Genomic DNA, 6,009 nt, shown 5'->3' with positions numbered 1-6,009 from the left:
TGTCTCTCGTTTCCTCTTTCCCCAGTCCCCCCTCTGTCTCTCGATTCCTCTTTCCCCAGTCCCCCCTCTGTCTCTCGATTCCTCTTTCCCCAGTCCCCCCTCTGTCTCTCGATTCCTCTCTCCCCAGTCCCCCCTCTGTCTCTCGTTTCCTCTCTCCCCAGTCCCCCCTCTGTCTCTCGTTTCCTCTCTCCCCAGTCCCCCCCCTCTCTCTCCCCAGTCCCCCCTCTGTCTCACCATTCCTCTCTCCCCTGTCCCCCCCTCTGTCTCTCCATTCCTCTCTCCCCAGTCCCCCCCTCTGTCTCTCCATTCCTCTCTCCCCAGTCCCCCCCCTCTGTCTCTCCATTCCTCTCTCCCCAGTCCCCCCCTCTGTCTCTCCTTTCCTCTCTCCCCAGTCCCACCTCTGTCTCTCGTTTCCTCTCTCCCCAGTCCCCCCCCTCTGTCTCTCCATTCCTCTCTCCCCAGTCCCCCCCTCTGTCTCTCCTTTCCTCTCTCCCCAGTCCCACATCTGTCTCTCGTTTCCTCTCTCCCCAGCCCCCCCCCCCTCTGTCTCTCGTTTCCTCTCTCCCCAGTCCCCCCTCTGTCTCTCGTTTCCCCTCTCCCCCTAGTCCCCCCTCTGTCTCTCGTTTCCTCTCTCCCCAGTCCCCCTCTCTGTCTCTCCTTTTCTCTCTCACCATTCCCCCCCCCCCCCGCTGTCTCTCTCTCTCTCTACCCAGTCCACTCCCCTCTATCTCTCCTTTCCTCTCTCCCCTGTCCCCCCCTCTGTCTCTCCATTCCTCTCTCCCCAGTCCCCCCCTCTGTCTCTCGTTTCCTGTCTCCCCAGTCCCCCCTCTGTCTCTCGTTTCCTCTCTCCCCAGTCCCCCCCTCTCTCTCCCCAGTCCCCCCTCTGTCTCTCCATTCCTCTCTCCCCTGTCCCCCCCTCTGTCTCTCCATTCCTCTCTCCCCAGTCCCCCCCTCTGTCTCTCCATTCCTCTCTCCCAAGTCCCCCCCCCTCTGTCTCTCCATTCCTCTCTGCCCAGTCCCCCCCTCTGTCTCTCCTTTCCTCTCTCCCCAGTCCCACCTCTGTCTCTCGTTTCCTCTCTCCCCAGCCCCCCTCTGTCTCTCGTTTCCTCTTTCCCCAGTCCCCCCTCTGTCTCACGATTCCTCTCTCCCCAGTCGCCCCTCTGTCTCTCTCTTCCTCTCCCCAGTCCCCCCCTCTCTCTCTATCTCTCCCCAGTCCCCCCTCCGTCTCTCCTTTCCTCTCTCACCAGTCCCCCCCTCTGTCTCTCCATTCCTCTCTCCCCAGTCCCCCCTCTGTCTCTCCATTCCTCTCTCCCCAGTCCCCCCTGTCTCGCCATTCCTCTCTCCCCAGTCCCCCCCTCTGTCTCTCCATTCCTCTCTCCCCAGTCCCCCCTCTGTCTCTCCATACCTCTGTCCCCAGTCCCCCCCCCCTCTGTCTCTCCATTCCTCTCTCCCCAGTCCCCCCTCTGTCTCTCCATACCTCTGTCCCCAGTCCCCCCTCTTTCTCTCCATTCGTCTCTCCCCAGTCCCCCCTTTTGCCTCTCCTCTTCTCTCTCCCCAGTCCCCCCCTCTGTCTCTCAATTCCTCTCTCCCCAGTCCCGCCCTCTGTCTCTCCATTCCTCTGTCCCCAGTCCCCCCCTCTGTCTCACCATTCCTCTGTCCCCAGTCCCCCCTCTGTCTCTCCATTCCTCTGTCCCCAGTCCCCCCTCTGTCTCTCCATTCCTCTCTCCCCAGTCCCCCCTCTGTCTCTCCATTCCTCTCTCCCCAGTCCCCCCTCTGTCTCTCCATTCCTCTCTCCCCAGTCCCCCCCGTCTGCCTCTCCTTTCCTCTCGCCCCAGTCCCCCCCCCCCCTCTGCCACTCCTTTCCTCTCTCCCCAGTCCCCCCTCTGTCTCTCGTTTCCTCTCTCGCCAGTCCCCCCTCTGTCTCTCGTTTCCTCTCTCGCCAGTCCCCCCTCTGTCTCTCGTTTCCTCTCTCCCCAGTCCCCCCTCTGTCTCTCGTTTCCTCTCTCCCCAGTCCCCCCTCTGGCTCTCGTTTCCTCTCTCCCCAGTCCCCCCTCTGTCTCTCATTTCCTCTCACCCCAGTCCCCCCTCTGTCTCTCCATTCCTCTCTCCCCAGTCCCCCCCTCTGTCTCTCCATTCCTCTATCCCCAGTCCCCCCTCTGTCTCTCGTTTCCTCTCTCCCCAGTCCCCCCTCTGTCTCCATTCCTCTCTCCCCAGTCCCCCCGTTTGCCTCTCCTCTTCTCTCTCCCCAGTCCCCCTCTCTGTCTGTCCTCTTCTCTCTCCCCAGTCCCACCCTCTGTCTCTCCTCTTCTCTCTCCCCAGTACCACCCTCTGTCTCTCCATTCCTCTCTCCCCAGTCCCCCCCTCTGTCACTCTATTCCTCTGTCCCCAGTCCCCCCTCTGTCTCTCCATTCCTCTGTCCCCAGTCCCCCCTCTGTCTCTCCATTCCTCTGTCCCCAGTCCCCCCTCTGTCTCTCCATTCCTCTGTCCCCAGTCCCCCTCTGTCTCTCCATCTCCATTCCTCTGTCCCCAGTCCCCCCTCTGTCTCTCCATTCCTCTGTCCCCAGTCCCCCTCTGTCTCTCCATTCCTCTGTCCCCAGTCCCCCCCCCTCTGTCTCTCCATTCCTCTGTCCCCAGTCCCCCCCTCTGTGTCTCCATTCCTCTGTCCCCAGTCCCCTCCCTCTGTCTCTCCATTCCTCTGTCCCCAGTCCCCCCCCCTCTGTCTCTCCATTCCTCTGGCCCCAGTCCCCCCCTCTGTCTCTCCATTCCTCTGTCCCCAGTCCCCCCCTCTGTCACTCCATTCCTCTGTCCCCAATCCCCCCCCTCTGTCTCTCCATTCCTCTCTCCCCAGTCCCCCCCCTCTGTCTTTCCATTCCTCTCTCCCCAGTCCCCCCCCCCTCTGCCTCTCCATTTCCTCTCTCCCCAGTCCCCCTCTGTCTCTCGTTTCCTCTCTCCCCAGTCCCCCCTCTGTCTCTCGTTTCCTCTCTCCCCAGTCCCCCCCCTGTCTCTCGTTTCCTCTCTCCCCAGTCCCCCCTCTGTCTCTCGTTTTCTCTCTCCCCAGTCCCCCCTCTGTCTCTCGTTTCCTCTCTCCACAGTCCCCTCTCTGTCTCTCGTTTCCTCTCTCCCCCAGTCCCCCCTCTGTCACTGCGTTTCTCTCTCCGCAGTCCCCCTCTATGTCTCTCCTTTCCTCTCTCCTCAGTCCCCCCTCTCTCTCTCCTTTCCTCTCTCCCCAGTCCCCCTCTCTGTCTCCTTTTCTTTCTCCCCAGTCCCCCTCTCTATCACACCTGTTCTCTCTTCCCAGTCCCCCTCCCTGTCACTCCTCTTCTCTCTCCCCCTCTCGGTTTCACCTTTTCTCTCTCACCAGTCCCCCCCTCTCTGTGTCTCTCTTTCTCTCACCAGTCCCCCCCCACCTCTGTGTCTCTCTTTCTCTCACCGTTCCCCCCCTCTATCTCTCCGTTCCTCTCTCCCCAGTCCCACCTCTGTCTCTCTCTTTCTCTCCCCAGTCCCCCCCTGTCTCTCTTTCTCTCTTCAGTCCCCCCCTCCGTCTCTCCTTTCCTCTCTCACCAGTCCCCCCCTCTGTCTCTCCATTCCTCTCTCCCCAGTCCACCCTTTGTCTCTCCATTCCTCTCTCCCCAGTCCCCTCCTCTGTCTATCCATTCCTCTCTCCCCAATCCCCCCTCTGTCTCTCCATTCCTCTGTCCCCAGTCCCCCCTCTGTCTCTCCATTCCTCTGTCCCCAGTCCCCCCTCTGTCTCTCTTCCTCTGTCCCCAGTCCCCCCCTCTGCCTCTCCTTTCCTCTCTCCCCAGTCCCCCCCCTCTGCCTCTCCTTTCCCCTCTCCCCAGTCACCCTTCTGTCTCTCCATTCGTCTGTACCCAGTCCCCCCCTCTGTCTCTCCATTCCACTCTCTTCCAGTCCCCCCCTCTGCCTCTCGTTTCCTCTCTCCCCAGTCCACCCTCTGTCTCTCGTTTCCTCTCTCCTAAGACCCCCCTCTGTCTCTAGTTTCCTCTCTCCCCAGACCCCCCCTGTCTCTCGTTTCCTCTCTCTCCAGTCCACCCCCCTGCCTCTCGATTCCGCTCTCCCTAGTCCCCCCTCTGCCTCTCCATTCCTCTTTCTCCAGTCCCCCCTCTGTCTCTCCATTCCTCTCTCCCCAGTCCCCCAGTTTGCCTCTCCTCTTCTTTCTCCCCAGTCCCCCTCTCTGTCGCTCCTCTTCTCTCTCTCTCTAGTCTCCCCTCTCTGTCTCTCCTCTTCTCTCTCCCCCATCCCCCTCTCTGTCTCTCCTCTTCTCTCTCCCCAGTCTCCCTTCTCTGTCTCTCCTCTTCTCTCTCCCCAGTCCCCCTCTCTGTCTCTCCTCTTCTCTCTCCCCAATCCCCCTCTCTGTCTCTCTGCTTCTCTCTCCCCAGTCCCCCTCTCTGTCTCTCCACTACTCTCCCCCAGTCCCCCTCTCTGTCTCTCTCTTTCTCTCCCCAGTCCCCCCTCTGTCTCTCTCTTTCTCTCCCCAGTCCCCCCTCTGTCTCTCCTTTCCTCTCTCCCCAGTCCCCGTCTCTCTCTCTCCTTTCCTCTCTCCCCAGTCCCACCTCTGTCTCTCGTTTTCTCTCTCCCCAGTCACCCTTCTGTCTCTCCATTCGTCTGTCCCCAGTCCCCCCCTCTGCCTCTCCTTTCCTCTCTCCCCAGTCCCCCCCTCTGTCTCTCCTTTCCTCTCTTCCCAGTCCCCCCTCTGTCTCTCCTTTCCTCTCTCCCCAGTCCCTCTCTCTCTCTCTCTCCTTTCCTCTCTCCCCAGTCCCCCTCTCTGTCTCTCCTTTCCCCTCTCCCCAGTCCCCCTCTCTGTCTCTCCTCTTCTCTCTCCCCAGTCCCCCTCTCTGTCTCTCCTCTTCTCTCTCCCCAGTCCCCCTCTTTGTCTCTCCTCTTCTCTCTCCCCAGTCCCCCTCTCTGTCTCTCCTCTTCTCGCTCCCCAGTCCCCCTCTCTGTCTCTCCTCTTCTCTCTCCCCAGTCCCCCTCTCTGCCTCTCCTCTTCTCTCTCCCCAGTCCCCCTCTCTGTCTCTCCTCTTCTCTCTCCCCAGTCCCCCTCTCTGTCTCTCCTCTTCTCTCTCCCCAGTCCCCCTCTCTGTCTCTCCTTTTCTCTCTCCCCAGTCCCCCTCTCTGTCTCTCCTTTTCTCTCTCCCCAGTCCCCCTCTCTGTCTCTCCTCTTCTCTCTCCCCAGTCCCCCTCTCTGTCTCTCCTCTTCTCTCTCCCCAGTCCCCCTCTCTGTCTCTCCTCTTCTCTCTCCCCAGTCCTCCTCTCTGTCTCTCTTTTTCTCTCTCCCCAGTCCCCCTCTCTGTCTCTCTTTTTCTCTCTCCCCAGTCCCCCTCTCTGTCTCTCTTTTTCTCTCTCCCCAGTCCCCCTCTCTTTTTCTCTCTCCCCAGTCCCCCTCTCTGTCTCTCCTTCTCTCCCCAGTCCCCACTCTGTGTCTCCATTCCTCTATCCCCAGTCCCCCCTCTGTCTCTCGTTTCCTCTCTCTCCCCAGTCCCCCCTCTGTCTCCATTCCTCTCTCCCCAGTCCCCCCATTTGCCTCTCCTCTTCTCTCTCCCCAGTCCCCCTCTCTGTCTGTCCTCTTCTCTCTCCCCAGTCCCACCCTCTGTCTCTCCTCTTCTCTCTCCCCAGTCCCACCCTCTGTCTCTCCATTCCTCTCTCCCCAGTCCCCCCCTCTGTCTCTCCATTCCCCTGTCCCCAGTCCCCCCTCTGTCTCTCCATTCTCTGTCCCCAGTCCCCCCTCTGTCTCTCCATTCCTCTCTCCCCAGTCCACGCTTTGTCTCTCCATTCCTCTCTCCCCAGTCCCCCTCTCTGTCGCTCCTTTCCTCTCTTCCCAGTCCCCCCTCTGTCTCTCCTTTCCTCTCTCCCCAGTCCCCCTCTCTCTCTCTCTCCTTTCCTCTCTCCCCAGTCCCCCTCTCTGTCTCTCCTTTCCTCTCTCCCCAGTCCCCCTCTCTGTCTCTCCTCTTCTCTCTCCCCACTCCCCCTCTCTGTCGCTCCTCTTCTCTC

This window comes from Schistocerca serialis, chromosome 4 (assembly GCF_023864345.2).
Source record: "Schistocerca serialis cubense isolate TAMUIC-IGC-003099 chromosome 4, iqSchSeri2.2, whole genome shotgun sequence".
In the NCBI taxonomy this organism is placed as follows: Eukaryota; Metazoa; Arthropoda; class Insecta; order Orthoptera; family Acrididae; genus Schistocerca; species Schistocerca serialis.
The sequence above is the reverse complement of the archived record's forward strand: the minus strand, read 5'-3'. Positions refer to the sequence as shown.